This window comes from Bidens hawaiensis, unplaced genomic scaffold, assembly GCF_021521415.1.
Source record: "Bidens hawaiensis isolate Kalapana, Puna unplaced genomic scaffold, B.hawaiensis_p1.1 tig00001511_1, whole genome shotgun sequence".
Taxonomy (NCBI): Eukaryota; Viridiplantae; Streptophyta; class Magnoliopsida; order Asterales; family Asteraceae; genus Bidens; species Bidens hawaiensis.
In genome coordinates this window covers 2,205,255-2,230,264 of record NW_027491085.1, presented here as the reverse complement: position 1 = coordinate 2,230,264, position 25,010 = coordinate 2,205,255, and the positions used below count along the sequence as shown (strand labels likewise).

The 25,010-nt window shown below is 35.0% G+C and overlaps 1 pseudogene; it reads left to right on the top strand.

Annotated features, from left to right (window-relative positions):
* Positions 1 to 244: 244 nt before the first annotated feature.
* LOC143582892 (ABC transporter C family member 8-like) lies at positions 245 to 24,962 on the top strand (annotated as a pseudogene).
* Positions 24,963 to 25,010: the final 48 nt, after the last annotated feature.

The following is a 25,010-nucleotide window of genomic DNA, read 5'->3' as shown; positions in this document are numbered from 1 at the left end:
TACTGCATGCAAAGATAAGCAAGAGATGGACCTGATTATCCATGCATAGCTACGTATCTTAATGCATTTGTATCCTTCACATCTATACGTCCATAATGCATTGGTATTCTTCTATAAATTTGGTCTGGTCAATCATGTTTTGGTACAGAATTCGACACGCCTCTATAACGAATTTCCACTAGCTAGTGATCAGTAGTGGTGGAGATCAGCAGATTGAAGCAATTCTTGATCGGAAAATTTTTCAATGGATTCACTGAAGATTTTACTTGGTATATTTCGTCTCACTTTTATAGTTTCTTTCCTTTTAATTATTGTTTGTAATGCCTGCAACTAGAAACACAACAAGGTAACTTGTTTAAATTAATCTCAAACTGAAACTACAATTCTAAAATGTTCCGAATCCAAACATAATTACTAATTCACATTGGAAGTTTATCCTGAAACGGGTCATCAAGTAAGTTAATGGGCTCGTTTTGAAGAAAAGTGAAAATTGAAGGCTAAATCGTAAGAGTTTTGAAGATATGTTTAATTTGTTTGGTATGTTTATTTAGTATGATAAATATACATACATAGATAGTCACTAATCGATGTTTCCTTAAAGCAACAAGATTAGGTAATAAGGTTTAAAAGTCACATATATGGGTATTAAGGTTTTAATTTTGTAACAGTGTACTAACTTTAACTTTCGTTAAATGTAACAGAAATGATGGGCATGTGCAAAAAAGTTGAGGGCATTATTGTCATTACATCGTTTCACTCAAACCGCCATACCAGTCAGAATATGAATTTACCATACTATATATATACGACTGATATGTCGTGCAACTTAAATGCATGCGAACGTATTATTATAAAGTAAGAATGGGTTTTATCCGTTTGTCTTCTAAATATGATACTTTTTTGTATCATATGTTGTATAATTTCTCTTCTAAATATGATACTTTTTTGTATCATATGTTGTATCAATTGCCAATAAATTACTGGTACCATGACGAACATACCTCATACTATCAGACAACACTACACTTTATCATTATTGCTATTTTACGGTACCAATATTTGTTTGTATATTTTTTGATAAATTTAAAACACATATTTTATGGGTTCATGCTTACGTCAGACAATTCTTTTATGATGAAATCATTAAAAAAACACTTTTTTATCATAAACAATACCAACTACTGTTGGTACCGGAAACTTTTTGGCACGGAATAACTCACTAATTTAAAGTAAATATTTAAATTACTGTTTTCTTATTTTTAAAATAAAAGCCAAACTAAATATATCTAAATTACTATTTACTAAGGTATTTTCCTTTCAAAATGAAAACCCCAAATATATTATATTTAAAAAAGGTTTTCATAGAAAACAAACATATGTTTGACACAATTGTTTTAACTTTTGAAACTAAAACGTCATTGTGTTTAACTCTCATGATATCCTTTCATTTATGTTTTAAAATCTTATGTCAAATACATATTAGAGTATCACATACACTTCCTTGAACCAACTATATGGAATTATACAGCAATGTGAGTTCGGATTAGTATCACAATTTGAGTAAGAATGTGTAATAACAATAGTGCCCTCAGCTTTTTGCCCATGCCAATCATTTGATGCCCAAGATATAAGAATAAATGATTAATCAATGAAAATAAGAAGATAACAATTTGCAAAAGGTAGAATTCTTTATTGATTTGAAGGTATATATAGATGTTCATGTCTTTTGATCTTAATACTAATTACAACTTCAATCCTTCTACAATACATAAGTAATAAAACTAACTAAAACATACCATGACATATTTACATAACTAACCCTAGACTCTAACTTGGAGGGATTAAATCTCATATTCACCCTTTTAATCATGAACAAGTACGTCTTCAACACCGAGCAGTTTCCTCATTGTAACAAACTTTATCCTTGCCAATGCTTTTGTTAAGATATCCGCTCTTTGAAGTTCTCCACTTATGTGTTCAACAGTGATGTGATTGTCTTCGACACATTCCCTTATGAAATGATAATGGGTGTCAATGTGTTTACTTCTTCCATGAAACACTGGGTTCTTCATCAGCGCAATAGCGGATATGTTGTCGACATATAGAGTAATCTTTTCTTCCTTTCATCCGGTGAGTTCACGTAGTAGTCTCTTTAGCTGTAGTGCTTGACATGTTGCAGCCATTGCAGCCATAAATTCGGATTCACATGAAGAGAGTGCCACAGTTTGTTGCTTTTATGTGCACCAAGTTATGGGAGAATTCCCAAAATAGAACACTATCCCCGTAGTGCATTTTCCTTCTTCAGTATTAACACCATAACTGCTATCACTATAACCAGTTATTTTACATCCTCCATTCCTCTTATAAGTTATACCGAAGTCTTTAGTGCCTTTGATATAACGTAGAACTTGATGAATGACTTTGAAATGGTGTTCTTTAGGTTCTTGCATAAACCTGCTAAGTAAACCAACTAGATATGAAAAACCTGGTCAGTACGAAGTAGATACCTTAAGCATCCAATCAGACTTCTATATTCAGTGGGATCAACCGATTTTCCACCTTCGGTTTTAGTCAAGAGTGTACCAGGGTTCATGGAGATTTTGGTTTCATTACTATCCAACATTGCAGCATTCATTAGAATCTTTGTAATGTAACCAACTTGCTAGATAGATATATCACCCCCTGATTGGTTACCTGTTATACCAAGATAGTAAGCCAATAACCCAAGGTCACTCATCTCAAATTTTTCTTTCATTTGAGATTTGAACGAGTCTATTTCTTTCTTTCTTTGGAGATCCAGTTATTATTAGATCATCAACATAGACTCCAACAAGCAAAGTGGAAGTTTTGCTTTTCTTCGTATAGACTGCATGTTCGAACATGCATTTCTTAAAATCAAGTGATTTTAGAGTGTGATCAAATTTCACATTCCATGCATGTGGTGCTTGTCTAAGTCCGTATAATGCTTTGGAAAGTTTGTAGACCTATCCTGCATCTTGTGTTTTCACAAATTCTTTGGGTTGTGAAACATAGACTTCTTCCTTCAGTTCGCCATGTAAGAATGCGGATTTTACATCAAGGTGATGTACTTCCCATCCATTATAAGTTGCAAGAGCTAAGATGAGACGAACCATCTCTATGCGGGCTACAGGAGCAAATATTTCATCAAAGTCTATACCATACTGTTGTACATGGCCTTTGGCTACCAAACGAGCCTTATGCTTTATTATTTCCCCGCTCGCATCTTTTTTGGTCTTGAATACCCATTTTAGGCCGATTGCCTTATGATCATTGGGTAATTTGGTCAAATTCCAAGTATTATTCTTATTGATTGAGTCTATCTCAGCTTGCATAGCCTCAATCAATTTCTTGTCCTTGGCTGCCTCATTGTAATTATGAGGTTCTTCTTCAGCCAAGAAAAGTTTGTTAACATCAGTGTTAACCTTTTTGGACCTTTTATACACATCTCTAAAAGGTTTAAAACCTCGCAATGGTGTACGATCAAAAGGATTTAATGAGCTATCAGTAATTGGTCTATATTCAGCAACCCCCGTTGAATTTGGCTCATTAGTATATGTTGGAGGTGTGACAAGATTGGTTGGAGAATTAGGAGATAATGGTTCTTCATATTCTTGGTTATTATCTCTCGTATATTCATCCTCTTGTGTCACCGGGATTGTTTCATTGTTTTTTAGGAACTTCATTAAAGTTATCCTCAACAATGAAGTCTACCCATTCAGGTTCCTCACTACCAACTTCATTCATGTGCTTGATCCCTTTGAGGACACGTGTTGGTATAGTGCACACGCTGCTTGCATTTATAGCACTTAACCTTACTCACATCTCTTTGAGTTTTCTTAGGTTTATTGTAATGAGAATGTTGAGATGATTTTCCATCCTTATCAACATGTTTTCCCTTGCCATCACGCCAATTCTTTCCTGATGCATTGAACCTCTTCGGCCCATGATTTCCAAAATTTTTCCCATGACCCTCACTCTTGTCATGACGTGTGACCAAGAGTTTATCTTGAGTGTCGGTCACAACTCCTCTTTTGGCTTTAATCCTTTCCTCATAGGTTTTAAGCCTCCCGATGATGTCGTCCACGGTTACTTGCTTTAGATCAGTAAATTGCTCAAGCGAAGCAATTATATGCAAAAACCTATCGGGCATTGAGGTTAAGATTTTTCTTAGTAACGTGGTCTGATCAATCTTTTCACCACAGCTAGTTGCTTTACTAACAACATTTGTCAGTCTCAATGTGAAAGAATCAATAGTCTCATCATCTTTCATTTGTAATTTATCAAACTCATACTTAATGTTTTGCAACCGTGCTTCTTGCACTTGCATTGCACCAATATGTCTGGTTTTTAATGAATCCCACGCCTCTATTGCAGTTTTACATTCTGCAACTTGTAGGATTAATTCTTCGGGTAAAGTTTGAAACAAGTAGGCAATAGTATATTTGTCTTTCTTGACATCTATTCTTGTTTCTTCATCGGGTTCTATCATCTCCCAGAGGCCATTTTCATCTAGAATGGTCTTCATTCGAATTGCCCATGTTATATAGTTAGTTGATTTTAACACAGGGCATTGGAAATTCGAAAAAGATGATCCCGGTTCTTTTTGTGTTACAATAGCATTATTATCCTTTGGACTTTCAGACATGGTTTCCTTTAAAGATAATAATACTTATTATACACAAAGTATAAATTATACACAAAGTATAAACAAGGTTTTGGATAATTAAGTTTAACCTCTTAAACTTATAAGAACCGTCTTCAAAAGTTTACAGCAAAACTCGGTTCTGAAAACAAATAACGAATCCTTATTCGTATATAAGTAAACCACTATAGTATCAGATTCCAACGATCTGATTTCGGGTTTAACATATCAAAAGATTATAAAATTTTTAATTAGGGGTAATTTGGTCCGGAACAAATAAATAAAATCACAACAGACGTGTTTCTAATTTTGTTCGACCTTCCCAACACAAAGTTACGCATGACTAACCCCACCACCACAAAAAGACAATACACAAATCTTATATATGATTTGTGAGTCAAATATGTGCAGCAAACTTGTGCAGCAACAAGACAAAAACTTATTGATGCCCCCCCCCTCCCTAATTTTTTGACAATTTACAACCACCAATAGATAAAACAACAAACATTTGTTTTCTATAATTGTTGAATACAAACAAACAAACTAATCAATTTGTTGTTTCTAAACACAATGATATTTAACCAAAAGGAACCAACGTCCAAGGTTTTTTTTTTATAAAAAAATTTGATTACCACTAATAAACAACAACAAACATTGATTTTGATATTAAATTGAATTCAATTGATGATGTAATTTTAGAAAAAACAAAATATTAACAATCTAATCAATTGATTTAAAAGAAAATAAGAATCACAAAGATTATGGTAATAGCCGGCTTCAATCGCTAAAGTTTTCTAAACAATTCAGAAAAGATCACAATTAACGTGAATCATGATTTGGAAGAATTTGATTTTGATTCTTCTGTTGATGTCTCAAGAAATTCCACAAATATTTTATAGAACCCAAATCGAATCAAACAAAATATCGGCAATTGATTTCAATTGAGAGCAATTAAGATGACTCTGATGCCAATTGATACCCAAGATATAAGAATGAATGATTAATAAATAAAAATAAGAAGATAAAAATTTGCAAAAGGTACGAATCTTTATTGATTTGAAGGTATATATAGACGTTCATGTCTTTTGACCTTAATACTAATTACAACTTCAATCCTTCTACGATACATAGATATTAAAACTAACAAAAACATACTATGACATATTTACATAACTAACCCTAGACTCTAACTTGGAGGGATTAAAGCTAACATCATTTTTGTTAACATTTAATGGAAGTTAAAGTTAGTACTTAATATTGTTACAAAGTTAAAACCTTAGTATACTCAATACTTTTGACTTTTAAACCTTAATACTCAATCTTGTTACTTTAGGGAATCGATAGGGACTAATTGCGTAATTGTGTCAAAATATTATGGGTTGTTTAGTTTCCTATAATAGGTTGTCTTGTTTTCCAAATAAGAGCTTTAGTATAATTAAATAGATGGCTATGATTTATCTAATTGGTATGTCAAGAATCATAATAAACATAAAGAACCGATCTTGACTGATAACAAATTTCGTGTTCCTGAGCCTGATTTCCAACCATTCATATTCAGGGCGGATCACTATGGTTTGCGACAACGATTTTAAATTCACACAAGGAAGTATTTTAGATATTTTCAACTTGGTGTTTGTCTCCCTGTTCTACTTGGTACTACTTATAAGTTATGTTAGGATAAACAACACCAGCCGGTCAAGAAAAAATGATTGGATATCCATTTCAGTTGCATCGTGTTGTTTTCTGATTTCGGTTTCATATCTTATTGCTGGTTTATGGGATGCCACTGCTAAAACCCCTAAACTGAATTGGTGGGTGTTCATTGTTAGACCACTAGTTTGGGTAACAATGACGGTTTCATTGCTCATAGAAAGATATACACCAGTCAAGATTCTAGCTACCATTTGGTGGATCTTCTGTTTCTTGTCACTTTCTTTTGTTAACATTGAGAATTTGGCAAAATCATTAAACATCTTGAACTTGGTTTTGATAGAATGGGCTGCTAGCTTCTTACTTATTTTGTGTGCTTTAAGAAACTTTAAAAATTTTATCACTCAATACACACAAAGCCAGACGATATCCGAACCCTTACTCATTAACGAAACACCAAATGCAAATACAAGCCAACTAGAAGAACCAAGTTTTTTAAGCAAATTGACATTTTCTTGGGTGAACCCATTGCTTGCAGTAGGTTATAGAAGGCCATTAGTTCTAGAAGACATTCCATGTTTAGCACCCATAGACCAAGCATCGGTTGCTCATGTGAAGTTCACAAAAGCATGGGATTCACTTCAATCAGAAAACAACTTAAACGATGCTAACATGGTTCCTAAAGCATTAGCCAAAGTTTATTTTAAAGAGATGCTGTTATCAGGATTGTGCGCCTTTCTTAGGACTATATCATTTGTTGTTAGCCCTTTGTTACTCTACGCGTTTGTTAACTACACCAACCAAGAATTTAAAGATTTACATCAAGGACTATTGTTAGTAGGGTGTTTGATTGTAGTCAAGGTAGTAGAGTCGTTGTCTTATAGACAATTCTTCTTTGAAGCAAGAAGAACTGGTATGAGAATGAGGTCAGCTCTAATGGTGAAAGTATATGAGAAACAACTTAAGCTTTCTAATATCGGAAAGAAACGTCACTCTACCGGGGAAGTTGTGAATTACATAGCGATAGATGCTTACAGCATGGGTGATTTTCCTATGTGGTTTCATTTGGCATGGTCTTGGTCTATTCAACTATTTCTGTCAGTCGGTATCTTGTTTTCCATAGTAGGATTAGGTGTCCTTCCAGGTTTAGTTCCTTTAATCATATGCGGGCTTATTAATTTGCCATTTGCAAAAGCTGTGCAAAAAAGTCAGTTGGAACTCATGGTGGCTCAGGACAAGAGACTAAGATCCACTTCTGAGATTTTAAACAACATGAAGGTCATCAAGTTACAATCTTGGGAAGAGAAATTCAAGAAAATAATTGAATCTTATAGAGAAACCGAAGTCCGTTGGCTAAGTGAATCTCAGTTCAAAAAGGCATATATGACAGTTTTGTATTGGATGTCACCAACAATTGTTTCTTCAGTTGTCTTTTTTGGATGCTTGTTATTGAATAGTGCTCCTTTAGATGCTGCCACTATTTTTACAATTTTAGCGACATTAAGAACTATGGCCGACCCTGTAAGGTCTTTACCCGATGCACTTTCTGCATTAATCCAAGTCAAAGTGTCCTTTGATCGCATCAACTCTTTCTTGGTTGATGATGAACTTAAAGATGTCACGGTGAAAAGAAAGCAAGAACCGGAAACTTCACATGTTTGTATCAAAATACAGGATGGGAGTTTTAGTTGGGATCCAGAATCATCCATTCCAACTCTTAGGAATATAAATCTTGAAGTTAAATGCGGGCAGAAAGTTGCGGTTTGCGGTCCAGTTGGTGCTGGAAAGTCATCTTTGCTATATTCTGTTCTTGGAGAAATATCCAAAACTTCTGGAATAGTGAGTGCACATATTCAATGATTGTATTTGATAGTTTATATTGAATTAATTGTTATCTTGATTTTGTTTTCAGGTGGGTGTTTTTGGATCAATTGCTTATGTAAGCCAAACATCTTGGATTCAAAGTGGGACAATCCAAGATAACATATTGTATGGGAAGCCAATGAACAGAACTAAATATGAAAAGGCTATTAAGGCATGTGCTTTAGATAAAGATATTGAAGCTTTTAGTCATGGAGACTTAACAGAAATTGGGCAAAGAGGGCTTAACTTGAGTGGGGGGCAAAAGCAAAGGATTCAACTTGTGCGTGCAGTATACAACGATGCTGATATTTATCTTCTTGATGACCCTTTTAGTGCCGTAGATGCACATACAGCCGCGACTCTCTTTAATGTAAGATTTCAATTTCTTGAAATATATAGTTGGATGCTCTGTTTTCAATTTTTGAAAATTTAAATTGTGTCTCTAAGACGTTGTTTAGTTATATTATACTAGGACTAGAACCAAGCCAGTTTAATTCAAATGCGGTGGTTACCCATGGAACAGATAAAAGTTACCCGATACCCTATCCTCGTGTTGTTTGTTTGGTTAAATTTAATTTTTTTAGGTACATAATTTTCTTATGTTGTTCAGACTTACAAGTTTATTATATTAGTCTTTTTATAAAAGGTATCCGAAGATAATATCTTATGGAGCCCATATGATATGGTGTATGGATTGTGTGTAACAAGGTTACATAAGGCTCTCTATATAGAGTATAATACTAAACTTGGATACCTTCTATATATGATAATTATATAATTAGCATAGCAACAATATATAAGTATTAGGTGAACTATTATGTTCTATAGTTTAAACGATTCGAGTAGGCTAACTATGGGGTGTCTTCACATATAAACCGAACCTGAATCATAGCAGATCCATTTTTCGGTTTGTGGCTTTTGTCTATTCCATTTCAATCATTAGATCTTTATATTGTGGATTTTGTTGTTCAGGATTGTGTTATGGCCTGTCTCAACGACAAAACAGTTATTCTTGTCACTCATCAAGTGGAGTTTCTCTCATCGGTTGACAATATTCTGGTAATAAGTTTTTTGTTATGAAATTATATGAATGTTGTAACATGTTTTTGAATCATATTTGGTGATCATGTTTTATTTATTTGTTTATTTTTCAAGGTTATGCAAAATGGTCAAATTATACAATCAGGAAGCTATGAAAATGTCTTAATGGAAGGGACAACATTTGAACAACTTGTGAATGCTCATAAAGAGGCAATCACAGGTTTAAACCCTTCACCTCCTGAAAACAAAAGAAACATGTATCAAAATTTGGAAGAAATTAATAATAATTACCATAATAAAGAAAAGAGTGAAGGGAAGGGCCCACCAGGAGTGCAGTTGACTGAAGAAGAAGAAAAGGAGGTTGGGAATGTTGGATGGAAACCATTCTTAGATTATGTTGTCATGTCAAAAGGATTATGGTTTTTGTCTTTATGTATTTTAAGTCAGACTATTTTTATTGGTCTTCAAGCAGCAGCAAGTTACTGGCTAGCATATGGTATTCAAATCCCTAAAATCACCAACATCATGTTGATTTGGGTGTATACTTTGCTTTCAACAGTGAGCACAGTTATTGTGTTTTTAAGATCAGTCTTTGCTACACTTTTGGGATTAAAAGCCTCCAGGTCATTCTTCAATAAGTTCACCGATTCAATTTTCGGTGCTCAGATGGTATTCTTTGACTCTACTCCAGTTGGGCGAATTCTCACCAGGGTAAGAATTCCTTTTACCATACCAAATTACCTAAGATACAAATTTTTGAACCGTGTTACCTTGAATGTGTTTTTCGCCTAAGAGTAACATGCTTTTAGACTAAATTAAACATCAAAGTTTCAAAAATGGTGTTATAAGGTTATAACCTAATATAATATTTCTTGCAGGCCTCATCTGATCTTAGTGCAATCGATTTTGACATGCCATTTTCTTACGCCTTTGTGATTGCTTCTGGTGTTGAATTACTTGCTACGTTTTTTATTATGGCCAACGTGACATGGCAAGTTCTCTTTGTAGCCATTTTCAGTATTGTGGCCACAAAATATGCTCAGGTAAATCCTGGTTATCCTTTTTATAGGTGGTAACAAGGGGCAAGGTGGGTAACATGTCAAGTGGTTCGGGTTGTGACGGGTATTTTTAACATGCTAAAAACTAGTTGGTCAAGGATGGTTGACCCGCAAGCAATTTGTTTCCTTATTTTCTATTTGTAAAATAAAAAATAGTGTTTATAATTTTAAAAGAAAACTATTGCCACAGTTAATCTAGATTTTTGTATAAAACCTTTCAGGAGGATGTATGCATTAAGAATAAACTTAGGATCAATGACTTTATACTCGTATGACCCATCATCCCATATGAACGATCAAAGACAAAACATAACCCAAATCGACCCTTTCATAAGTAAAGTAAAGATATCGTATACAAAAGTTAATTAGGGGGTAATTTTATATATATCTTCCAAAAAGTTTAAAAGTTCGTGTATATGTCATAAAAGGGCTTATTACAAAACCATAGATAATCAGAGAAAATAAAAAACAAATATAAGCCTTCAACTTCGTAAGTCATATTCCAATGGATAGTTGATACTCAGACAATTATGTCTCTATTACCCTCAATGAATCATTACCATCCCCTCCTTGCCTGTTCCATTATCATAGGCTAAAAGCGGTTCTTTGGTGCTCTAGTTATGTATGGTTCTCAAATGAAGTAACCCCGGCCCTATATTAATCGTGTGTACATATATACGTGTATATGTATAGGGGAAGGTTCTAGGCTAAACACAACTTTTTCCGAGAACTAGAACAAAATAAATTATTTATCTTTTCAATCTTACAAATTTTTAAGGTATAAGAACATGGTTGAAATGCAAGTCATGTGTATCTATACATAAACTACACGTGTAGATAAATGTTTAAAAATAAATAAAAATATGTATATATGAACAAATTAGTATAAATATTTTTTATGTGAATAACATTTACATTTGTATTTAAAAGGTAAAAGTTTTAAAAACTATGAACTATTAATAAAGAAAAGAAATACAAATAAACAAACTATTTAGGTTTGTTCTTTGAGTTCTCGCAATACACACACTAGAAGATCACATAGTCTGATGTATACTCTTTCAAAACAACAGAAAATCATGTTTGCCCATTCAATTCCACAATAAAATACAAACAGTTACTACCAACAAGTCAACAATGAATGAGCGAAGAGAACATTATGCATTAAGATGATTCTGAGCAATAATGTTGTACGTTCTTTAAATTTCTTATTCAATGAAACAAATTGCTATAGCTAACTGGTTTTATTTCCTTTACTGTGGAATGTATAAATGTGATACTTCTAGTGTTTGAAAAGAAAATTAAGATATTATGAAATCTAAAAGAATATACATGAAATTAATCCAAAGTTGAGGTATAAGTTATTATGAAAAGTATACCTTTTTTTTTTGGACTGCAGGGATATTATCAACCAAACGCAAGGGAACTAACGAGAATCAATGGAACTACAAAAGCACCAGTGATGAATTATGCATCAGAAACATCACTTGGAGTAGCAACAATACGAGCATTTAAAATGCAAGATAGATTTTTTAAAGAATACCTCAAGTTGGTGGATACAGATGCAACTACTTTCTTATTCTCAAATGCAACATTGGAATGGTTGGTTTTGAGGACCGAAGCATTTTCAAATGTCACTTTGTTCGCAGCTAGTATTCTTCTGGTTTTTGTTCCAAATGGTTTTGTCTCTTCAGGTATGTTAGTCATGTCTTTAGGTGGATTGGATACCTTGGGTAACGGGTTCAGAAGGATATTTTTTTTATACAGTTTGAAACGAGTTGAGTTGACCGGAATATATTTTTTAGAACTGTGAAAATATCATAGAAAGGACTAGCAAGATGTTGAAAAATTTAATAAAAAAGAAAGAAAACAAGAACTACAAGTTACAGATAGTAAGAATGCAACATCACAAACAAGAAAAGTTACAAATCTTTGATCTATTACTAATTACTAACTCAATAGAAAGAAAGAAGCATGATGGCATCCACCGTTTTAAGAGAAGATTGAGACTCCCTCCTGAAAAGTATGAAGTTCCTAGCTTTCCAAATCAGCCATATACTGGAATAAATCAACGATGTCTTCATATTGTTTCTCTTCCTGGATCTCGAGGAATCCATTAACATAAGAAGAAAATCCAACCGAATATATATTGGAGATAAAGAGAGGTCGCTCCAATAACATAAGATGTTAAGAATTTGCCGTCGAGGAGGAAGAGATAATCAACTTCCTCTTCATCCAAAGTGCAAAACGGGCAAGTCATAGAAGTAACATGCACGCCTTTTATCAAAAGATTCTGAGAGAGAGAGAGATCTGTTTCCTAATCATTCTCCGAACAAAACAACTTATTTCAAGAAGCATTCAGTTCTCCATATAAAATTGTAATCTTGAACTCCTGAATACGACCCCAACAAAATTTTCCTCGTGGACTGAACCAAAAACTGTTGGGTTTCTATGGATATTTTAAACTTAGTTAACCATTTAACTAGTCATTAATTAAGGCGGAAGCGTGATTATCTTTAAACTTTATGTACATATATCCAAATATATATATTACAAGTTCATATGTGTGTTAATCTATGAATAACCCTTTATTCTTGTTTCAAGATTACCATTAATCTTAAGATTAGAAACCCGAGACTAAGGATCAAATAATACGGAAAAACTAAACTATCAAAGCTTGTAAAACTTACATTCTTAAACCTTTAAGAGATGTAGTTGATGGTTGAAGAAGATGATGATGTTTCTTGGCTAGCTTTCAAGGAGAAAACCTCAAATGGTTCGTACCCCGAGCCTCCAATACACACCAAGCTATGTTAGGGAGCTTGAACACTTGAAACCTAAAACCGAATCCTCTTCCTTTTGCTTCTTCGGCCGAACCAAGAAGAACAAGAGAGAAAAGTTGGTTTGCTTACTTGAAAGTTCTATATGTTACTTGTTTTAATATCTATATATATTACCATTCAAAGATGATCAAATCTTTTCATATATTGTGTTAGTTTTTGGTCAAGTAAAGATCACTCAAGCTCCACCAAAACCATGACAAAGTTTGACCAAATCTTTGGGGTGAGGGGCCCACCCTAAAACCGGCCCCAAAATATATATATATATATATATTTTAATTTTAATATATTTTATACTTTATAAAATATATAAACACCCATCTTTTATAAACCATTTTATAAAAGAACACATAGTTAAATAATCATTCCAATAATAATTATTTGAATAAATAAATTAACCAATTAATTTATTTAACACTTTCAAGTAAGTATTCAGAAACCCGATTTTCTGAATGTGTCGTGTTCTGTATTTGTCTTATAGATCTTATCTTAACAAATACATAATTGGTGTGTGTCTAACTCGTTATTGGGTATGACACGACTTGGATCAAACACGGCTAGCCACATTAACCTAATTATGTGTCTCGGGCATACGGTATTCCAACAATCTCCCACTTGCACGTGACTCATAAGAAGTTAATGCTAATGGTGAATACCGCCTAACAACAGGTCACCACCCCTAGTGTGTTTGACTAAGTGCCATTCAATAACATCATCCCCTTCAAGTCCATACTTGATATGATATAGGTAAGTCTTATCACTACATCCCTTTGTTACTAGATGTCCTGTCAAAACGAAGAGACACAGAGTGATCATTCTCTCAATGATTTAACTTAACAGGCCTTAGACATCTAAACTCTCAACACATAAGAGGAACAAATCCCATCTTGACTGCATACATCCTCGTTGACATCTCGTATGATATCTGAGCTCTTTCTTACACGTTATCGTGTTACCGAAATAACAAAGAAGAGAGTCAAGTTATCAGACTTGATGAAAACCAGATCCAATATGCATCTCAGGTCAAAGGACATAATGATACTCGCCTTTACTCAAGGATTACTTATGATCAGTTACACTAACTCCATGCAGTGATCCTTGAGAGCGGGTCAGTCCAATATTTGTATCCCACAAATATCTATGAACCTTGGTGGCAAACCTATGCCCTATATTCATCACATAAATATCAACCAATCCGGGTTCATAATAGTCTTACCTTCATACTTGTTCCCACAAGTATGATCGACTACGGACGTTTAGAACAACATAAGTCATTCATGGATTAAACATGCAAATATAGAACATAACTCATTGAATAATTAAAACATAATTAATTTTTATGAGATACCCATTACATTCGTTCTTATACAAACACTAAGCACAGATTAAATCCACTCACTAGAATACCGAAGTCCTAATGCACAAACATGACCCTCATGCTTTGGCCTATCGAGGAGCTTCGTGAGTGGGTCCGCAATATTTTGATCGGTATGAACTTTATGAATACATATCTTTCCCTTTTCAACTTCATCCCTTATGTAGTTGAATCTGCGCTCAATGTGCCTCGTTTTCTGATGAGCACGAGGCTCATTGATCTGTGCAATAGCACCCTCATTGTCACAGAATATCTCTAGGGGCTCCTGAATGGTAGAGATAATCCCTAGATCCATGATGAACTTTTTCATCCTGCAGCCTCTTGGGCTGCCATTGAAGCGGCAATGTACTCAGATTCTGTAGTGGATAACGCGACAACATCCTGCTTCGAACTCTTCCAAGAGACAGCGCCTCCATTCAAAATGAAGACTTATCCCGACTGTGACCGAGAATCATCTCGGTCAGTTTGGAAACTCGCATCCACGTAACCCTTTACGACGAGTTCCTCCTCACCAGACCCATATATTAAAAACATATCCTTAGTCCTTCTAAGGTATTTTAATATATTCTTGATAGCCATCCAATGACTGTCACCTGGGTTGTGCTGGTATCTACTCGTTATGCTTAAAGCATACGAGACGTCCGGTCTGGTGCACATCATTGCATACATAATAGATCCTATTGCCGAAGCATAAGGAACATGCTTCATCCTATCCTGCTCTTCCTTAGAGCTAGGACTTTGGGATGAGCTTAACACGGTTCCTCTAAGAATAGGTACCAAACCTTTCTTAGAGTTTTCCATCATGAACCTTTTCAGGATTTTATCAATGTACGCACTTTGATTGAGTCCGATCAATTTCCTTTGTCTATCCCTATAGACCTTTATTCCCAAGATATATGTCGCTTCTCCAAGATCCTTAATTGAGAAACGACTACTTAACCACGCTTTAACGCTCTCCATACTTGGTATATCATTTCCAAATAAAAGTATATCATCGACATACAAAATAAGGAACATGATTATACTCCCACTAGCCCATTTATACACACACGCCTCATCATCGTTTTGGACGAAACCAAACGCTTTGATTTCTTCATTAAAACGATGATTCCACATCCGTGATGCTTGTTTCAACCCGTAGATTGATTTCCTTAACTTACATACTTTATCAGGATTAGATGGATCGACAAAACCTTCAGGCTGAACCATATGGACATCTTCCTCAAGATATCCATTAAGAAAAGCGGTCTTGACATCCATTTGCCATATCTCATAATCAAAATGAGCTGCAATGGCAAATAATATCCTGATCGACTTTAGCATCGCGACCGGCGAGAAGGTTTCATCATAATCAATCCCTTGAGTTTGCGTGAAACCTTTTGCTACAAGTCGTGCTTTGTAAGTATCTAAATTTCCATGCATATCGGTCTTCTTCTTGAAGACCCACTTACATCCAACCAGTTTGGAGTTAAGTGGACGATCAACCAATTCCCAAACTTGGTTATCCTGCATGGATTGCATCTCGGCGCTCATGTCTTCAAGCCACTTGTCACAATCAGGTTGTGACATAGCATCTTTGTAGGAGATCGGTTCATCCGAATCGACCAAGTAGCAATCATCCACGAGAAATCCATATTTCTTGGGAGGTCGACTAATCCTACTAGATCTGCGAGCAACGTGTGTATGATCAACCATTTGATCACCTTCAACATCCTCGTGTTGAAAACTAGTATCGACCAACTGTGTATCATCCAGTGATTCTTGAACCTCTTCAAGTTCCACTCTCTTTTCACTAGGTCCTTCCATAAGGAACTTAGTTTCTAAGAAGTATCCTTTGCGTGAAACAAACACCTTTTGTTCACTAGGATCATAGAATATATATCCTATATCATCCTTTGGGTATCCTATGAAGATACACCTGATGGATCGAGCCTCAAGCTTATTTGGGGTGTCACGTTTAACATAAACTAAGCATCCCCATACCCTTAAATATGAAAAGGATGGAACCTTTCCATGCCACACTTCATAGGGTGTTCGATTCACCTTTTTGGTCAGGGCCATATTCAAAATGCGTGCTGCTGTGAGTAGCGCATATCCCCAAAATGATGGCGGTAGTGAGCTTCGTGCCATCATTGATCGAACCATGTCCAACAGTGTTCTATTCCTCCTCTCGGATACTCCGTTATGTTGAGGAGTTCCAGGAGGGGTGAGCTGTGAAATAATTCCACAATCTCTAAGATGACATTGAAAAGCTTCACTTAGGTATTCGCCTCCTCTATCGGAGCGGAGTACCTTGATTGTTCGGTCGAGCTGATTTTGTACTTCATTTTGAAATTCCTTGAACATTTCAAAGGCTTCATGTTTGTGTTTCATTAGATACACATACCCATATCGACTAAAATCGTCGGTAAAGGTAATGAAGTACCTTTCACTATTCCTACTAGTGGGCTTGAGAGGTCCGCATACATCCGTATGTATGATACCTAACAAGTCCTTAGCCCTTTCATTTGTACCTTTAAAAGGTTCTTTGGTCATCTTGCCTTGAATACAAGATTCACACTCATCAAACGAACCTAACTCATTTGTTTTCAAAAGACCATTCTTTTGGAGAGTATTTATACGATTCTTGTTTATGTGTCCAAGACGATAATGCCAAATGTAGGAATCACTCAAATCCTTTTTGAGTCTTTTAGTGGAAGTTTGATATAATGAGCTATTTGAGGTATTGTCATGAACCAATTCATAAATACCGTTGTTTGGTACAGCTTTAAAATAAAAGATACCATTAGATAATACATGCATTTCTGATTTTACAAATTTAAAGTCAAAGTTACATTGTCTAAGAAGGTGCACGGAAATAATGTTCCTAGTCAAACTAGGAGCATACAAAACGTTTCTCAAAACAACTTCCAAACCACTTGGAAGCGATAAAGTGAAGTCTCCTCTAGCGACCACGTGCACCCTTGCACCGTTGCCCATGAAAAGACTCACTTCGCCCTTCTTTAAGTCTTCATTCCTTTTGAACCCCTGCAACCAATTGCAAATATGAGTTCCACATCCGGTATCCAATACCCATGTGTTAGAAGAAATAAGATTTAGCTCAATATTAATCATAAAGACATTACCCGAGGCATGCCCCGCATTCCTCTTGTCTCTTAGCTCTTTTAGGTAGACCGGGCAATTGCGTTTCCAATGTCCGGTCTCCCCACAACCAAAACAAGGATCATCCTTATGACCCCTCGGTTCCACAACCTTTTGTTTCTTTGCCATAACCGGTGATTTGCCCTTACCCTTAAGATGCACAGGAGGACCCTTTCTTTTTGCTACCTTAGCCTTCGGATTGGGTTGAGATCGATTCTTGGATTTACCTTCATTGATCGCAAACACGGGTAAAACCCTTTTACCCATGCTCGCCTCGGCTGTTTTAAGCATTGAGTGAAGTTCTCCAATGTTTTTGTCCCACCCATTCATGTTATAATTTAACACGAAAGTGTCGAACCTTTTCGACAGAGAGTTAAGGATCAAATCCGTTGCTAACTCTTTTGAGATGGGACAGTTGAGCTTGGCGAGGCGATCAATGTAACTTTTCATCTTAAGTACATAAGTTGAAACTGGTTGATTATCATCCATTCTACATGCATGCAAGGCTCGAACCGTTTCGAACCTTTCAACTCTTGGTTGCTTAAGGAACATTTCCTTAAGTTGAGTAATCATGTCGTACGCATTATGGTTTTCGAAATCCTTTTGGATTTCGGGAACCATAGTCGCCAACATGAGGCATGACACTTGAATGGAATCTTCCGTGTGTTTGACCCAATTCATGTATTCGACCTCACTTCCCTCTTCCGGTTCATTGGGGATAGGTGTTTCCAAAACATGATATAATTTTTCTTGTTTTAGAACAATCCTTAAATTTCGGAACCAATCCGAAAAGTTATTGTGGTTAAGACGGTCTTTAGCGAGAATAGATCGGAGAGATACATTTTGGACGTTAGGGATTATGTTGTCGTCGACGTGTGCGGCCATCTGCAGAATTTTAATTAAGTTCATTTTAGTGTTTTACCTTTTTAATTATTAATACCCTTTTATATATACCAAATATAATTAATAATTAAAATCTAGAATCCAACGATAAACCCGACTCCGGTTAGGTGACCTTTTTCCCATTGTCGGTTTATCAAGGTAGTTATTCATAACAATTGCAAACCCTTTTCCAACTTCTAGAGTTTATGGGACCGGTTCGAAATCATATTTCGTGTCGGCATGTTTATCCCATCAACACCTATTAGACCCCATGCTTGGGTGACCCTCTTCACATGGTTCTAATTTAAGTCGTCCTACTTGTATCAACTTGTAATATCAACATATAAATGGTTAGGTGACCTTTTTCCCATTTATATGCCAATATTACCTCAACATATTAATTTACTCTACGCGGTTAGGTGTCCTTTTTCCCACTAAGAGCTTACTAATATGTTAAGCGTTATACAAAAGGATGGTGTTTGACTTATTATCCTTAATTTTAAAAGAGATTTTTAGTTTTAATAATTCTAGTTGTAAAACTTTAAATCATGTTCTAACATGCATTTAGTAACATGATATTTTGAAACCATTTTCAAAATTCTAATTTATAATAAAACCATTTTATTATGGGCGTGAGACGGCTAGTTAATAAATCCATTTTATTAAACTACGTGTCACGTGATTACCGATAATTGTTAGAACCCGTTTTATGCTTTGTTAATTAATTCTATGTGACGAAGTTGATATCCTAATATCTAACAACCACACAATCAAACAATCAATTAACAAGCATACACAATTATACTAGACACGAGCCACTAAGTTAGACCACACTTGTTAGCCGAAACAAGTGTGTGTCTTAGGTCCGATCCTAAGGGACACACGACACATGGATGTTGTAGCTCCCACTTGATCCCGCATCCAAATGCGTCAAGCATCTTCTTCAACCCCGTTGTAATCCATTGGGCTTGAACTTGGGCCTTAGCTTCCATAAGCTTCCATTTGGGCTCAATTGGTGGGCTTAGGTCCTTTTGGGCTTGAATCCCCTTAATGGGCTTGTGAGGCCCATTATCACCATACCCGGCCCAATAAGGCCCAAACTTCCAATTTTGCAATCTTCTTTAATTTTACAAAACCAAATGTCCTAATACATTTTTTATTCTATAAAATAAAGATATTACAAATAATCTATTTATTACATACCCATATGAATAAATAATTACAAAATTGCCCCTAATTAATTATTACAAACCGAAACTATGAATAATTAATAACAATCACAACAAACATCCATTTGGTCTACGGCTCGGTCTAGTTTTAACAAACATAACCCGTTATGTCTTAGGAACCCGTTCCAAAACCCCTTGACCTTATCGGGCATATACCAACCCAATAATTTGATTATGGGCTTCGGCCCACATGTGCAAAACACATGGGCTTCGGCCCAATAGAAAGTCTCATGGGCTTCGGCCCATTTAACTTTCTCCCCCTTTTTTTTTCCGGTTAGCCCATTAACCAAAACAAGTGGGCTTCGGCCCAATATCACCCGAATTGGGCTTCGGCCCATTTACTCGGTTTTATATATATATATATATATATTTTTTGAACAAAGCCAAAAATTATAACAAGATTAAATACAAAAAAATCATGCATGTTAATTTTTGTATAAAATCTTTCAAGGGGAAAAATATATAACCGAAAACCCGAAGCTTAGTTTCCCGTATCCCGGCTCTTGATGCCATTTGTTGGGTTTCTATGGATATTTTAAACTTAGTTAACCATTTAACTAGTCATTAATTAAGGCGGAAGCGTGATTATCTTTAAACTTTATGTACATATATCCAAATATATATATTACAAGTTCATATGTGTGTTAATCTATGAATAACCCTTTATTCTTGTTTCAAGATTACCATTAATCTTAAGATTAGAAACCCGAGACTAAGGATCAAATAATACGGAAAAACTAAACTATCAAAGCTTGTAAAACTTACATTCTTAAACCTTTAAGAGATGTAGTTGATGGTTGAAGAAGATGATGATGTTTCTTGGCTAGCTTTCAAGGAGAAAACCTCAAATGGTTCGTACCCCGAGCCTCCAATACACACCAAGCTATGTTAGGGAGCTTGAACACTTGAAACCTAAAACCGAATCCTCTTCCTTTTGCTTCTTCGGCCGAACCAAGAAGAACAAGAGAGAAAAGTTGGTTTGCTTACTTGAAAGTTCTATATGTTACTTGTTTTAATATCTATATATATTACCATTCAAAGATGATCAAATCTTTTCATATATTGTGTTAGTTTTTGGTCAAGTAAAGATCACTCAAGCTCCACCAAAACCATGACAAAGTTTGACCAAATCTTTGGGGTGAGGGGCCCACCCTAAAACCGGCCCCAAAATATATATATATATATATTTTTTAATTTTAATATATTTTATACTTTATAAAATATATAAACACCCATCTTTTATAAATCATTTTATAAAAGAACACATAGTTAAATAATCATTCCAATAATAATTATTTGAATAAATAAATTAACCAATTAATTTATTTAACACTTTCAAGTAAGTATTCAGAAACCCGATTTTCTGAATGTGTCGTGTTCTGTATTTGTCTTATAGATCTTATCTTAACAAATACATAATTGGTGTGTGTCTAACTCGTTATTGGGTATGACCCGACTTGGATCAAACACGGCTAGCCACATTAACCTAATTATGTGTCTCGGGCATACGGTATTCCAACAAAAACACCCCCTTAGTCACCCCTGTTCATCTTTGGTAATCACTAGACTCAGAAATATTGAACTCCCCAATATCCATACATAAGCTTGGAACTCCATTACCCCTCTCCCCCTTCTTGACTCTCGCTCTCTTCTAACTTATATAAATATTCATATCTCGTAGTCGTGTTATCAACCATGGCCACTCTAATAGAGACCAAGCAAATTTTAAAGGAGATGCTACGAATGCTCTATAAATATCCTTATCCATCAAAGCCATCTTCCCACACCATTTATGTTTCCATAAACTTGTTTATTTTCTTTCCCTACTTTTCTATTAAAAACACAAAGAAACCCTCAAGTCTTCAAAGTTACTTTCAATTTCAAAAATATCTGGTCGCGCTTAGCAATCCATATGTCTCCCAATAACAGAGAAGTTACGGATGCTTAAAATACGTCTTGACCAAAGACCATCGTCTTCATTTTTAATCCTCTACCACCATTTAGCAAGAAGAGCATGATTGAGAAAAGTGAATTGAGAAAAGTGAAAACCTAAGACTCTAGGTTCCCAGACCACCACAGCCTTTCAGCATACTTAAAAGTATCCCTAAGCAAACAAATTGACTTTTCTACTATTATCACTACCCCAAAGGAACCATCTCTTGATAGATTCCAAAGAATCACATCCCACATTGGTTGGGGAGGAGAATGAAGCTTTCTTTATAAGGGGAGGAAACATTCTCATCATAACGTGTTTTGGGCGCTTAATGATAGTGAATGAGATAAGAACTCCACAGTTAAGCGTACCTTCCAGCCAATGTAGATGGGCTGGATCAAAGTTATCTATAAATGGATACTTCCAAGAACCGATTAAATGAGAGTAAGCTGCCACCGGAGGAGAAGTTTATTGTTTTCCAATTGTTCTTTGAATGGAACAGATACTAGCTAGTCTCGCAATTTCCACACTTTTAACCCCAACATCATACACTTCGCATTTATGGATGTGCATGTTCATTTACGTTCGTTTATGTTTGTTAATATTTGTTTGTTCATCAAAGGTATATAATACTTATAATGATCTTTTCTAATCATATGTTAAAGATATAAGTAAAATTATTAATTATAAAACAAAAATACACATATAAATATTATGTGATTATTTTATAGGTAAAACTGACATATGAATATAAATGTTAAAATATGATAACCAACAATTCTCGATTAGCCAAATCAAATAAAACATTGATTGTGCTCATTTTTATTCTAGTTCATTTGTGTTGGTGAACCGTTTACGAACAAGTTCATTTTCTTAATGAACGAACACGAACAAGAAATATCGTTTGGTTAGTTATTCGTGAACCGTTCGCTTGTCCGATAAATTAAAATTTTAACAAACAAGCATGAACAAGGCCTTGTTCGATTCGTTTATAGCCCTACATTTGACCTGTTAGAGATAGCATAAAACCGAATCATCTCCTTTATAAATAAATTGGTAGAAATATTTCCACTTGACATATTCACTCCAAATTAATGTTTCATTTTTGTATAGGGTTGGTTGGCCTCTCTCTTTCTTATGCATTAAGTTTGACCACCAGCCAAGTGTTTTTTATAAGATGGTATTGCAGTTTAGTTAATTACCTGATCTCAGTAGAACGGGTTAAACAATTCATGTGCATACCATCAGAGCCACCAGCCATTGTGGTGAATAATAGGCCTCCATCATATTGGCCTTCCAAGGGAAAGATTCATTTCGAGGATCTAAAGGTAAATTCATACTTTTTATAGCTTTTACAATAAAGATTCATGCCAAGAATTGTCGTTCAAATGCTTTCGGTAACTGTAAAATAGATGGCAAAATGGCAGAGTTGTGTGACATGAATAAGTGTGTACATTTTATATGCTACTATAAGCATGTAAATTCTTACAATAATTTTATATTTCTACTCGCTTATAAATGTAATTAGAAAAATGATATGTTATGTTGAGATGTTAATGTTTATGCATTTACGGGGTTGTGATTTCAGTGAAGATATCGTCCAAATGCACCCCTAGTTCTTAAATGGATCACATGTACATTCAAAGAAGGGACTAGAGTGGGCATTGTCGGAAGAACAGGAAGTGGGAAAACGACGTTAATAACAGCTTTATTTCGTTTGGTAGAACCGGATAGTGGAAGAATTCTTATAGATGGATTAGACATTTGCTCTATTGGACTTAAAGATCTTAGAATGAATTTAAGTGTCATCCCACAAGAACCCACCCTTTTTAGGGGTAGTATTCGAACAAACTTGGACCCGCTTGGACTTCATTCTGATGATGAGATATGGAAGGTAATCTAAATATCTACAATGATATTGATATGGATTTATATGCACATAATACCAGTGTACTTTTACTTTTGTACCATTATGATCATTGTTCTTTTTTTAAACAATCGAGTCAATTGAAACATGTTTAGATCATTACATGAATACATGGGATTAGCCAAATGACAAAATGACTCAAAAGGGACAAAAGGTTATCGCTTAATGAGTCAAGCATACGAAAATAGTAGGAGTATAATGAACTAAAAAGAATATTTTGAAAATGGTTTTTTTTCCACTTGGGTCGTTGTGAAGTATAGAATGAAAACCGAAACTAAACGAAAACTTTTACAAAACGTCCATATAATGATGTCAAATGGGAAAAAAGTCTATTCATATCTGTATACCCAAAGCAAGTCCAGTGATTAAAACGGGACAAAATTAATGCTATCTATTATTTATTTATACCGAAGCATCTACAATCATTTAATGGTACATGCAGAAGTGAAAACACGTTGATAGTTATACAAAAAATCTGTTCATATATCTATACGATCCTTATGCAGTAACGTTGATAGTTCTTATGAAATTGCAGGCATTAGAGAAGTGTCAGCTTAAAACTACAATTAGAAGTCTTCCAAATTTGCTAGATTCTTCAGGTATTTTGCCCGTTGGTTCCATAAATAACTATATAACTTGTCAGTCATATCCAAACACCATCTCTAGTAATATTATTCGAGTTACTTATTTGAATGTAACTTTTAAACACGTATTAAAACACAACACCAGACTTTTAACCGTCATTTTTTTCTATAGTGGGTGATGAAGGAGAGAACTGGAGTGTTGGACAAAGACAGCTATTCTGTCTAGGAAGAGTATTACTTAGGAAAAACAAAATCCTAGTACTTGATGAAGCCACTGCATCCATTGATTCAACAACAGATGTTATTCTACAAAGAATCATAAGGGAAGAGTTCTCGAGTTGCGCTGTCATAACTGTGGCACACAGAGTTCCAACCGTTATCGACAGTGACAAGGTCATGGTAATGTCTTTTGGTATGTTACTGCTCCCATATGGTTGGAATTAATGTTTCCATGTACGTTTGGCAAAATGAAATAAGGCCCCAAATTTATACTTCACTTTTGGCGCCCAGAATCGTTGAGCCGCCCCTATTTATTAGTTATTGATTTTGGCGGGCAGCAAAATATTTATATTTGACCTGTATAGCATCATATAGTCCAAATCGTCTTAATATTCAAAAGTGTCATCTTTAGTTAAATTTGTTTATTTGTAGGGAATGTGATGGAGTATGATGATCCTTCAAAGCTTATGGAGACTGATTCATTCTTCTCCAAGCTTGTAGCCGAATACTGGTCCAGTTGTACAAGGAACTCCGCTCAGACGTTTGATGACGTTTAGTAATACTATTTGAGCTTGAATATATAATTAATTTCCTAGCAAGTCTTTATG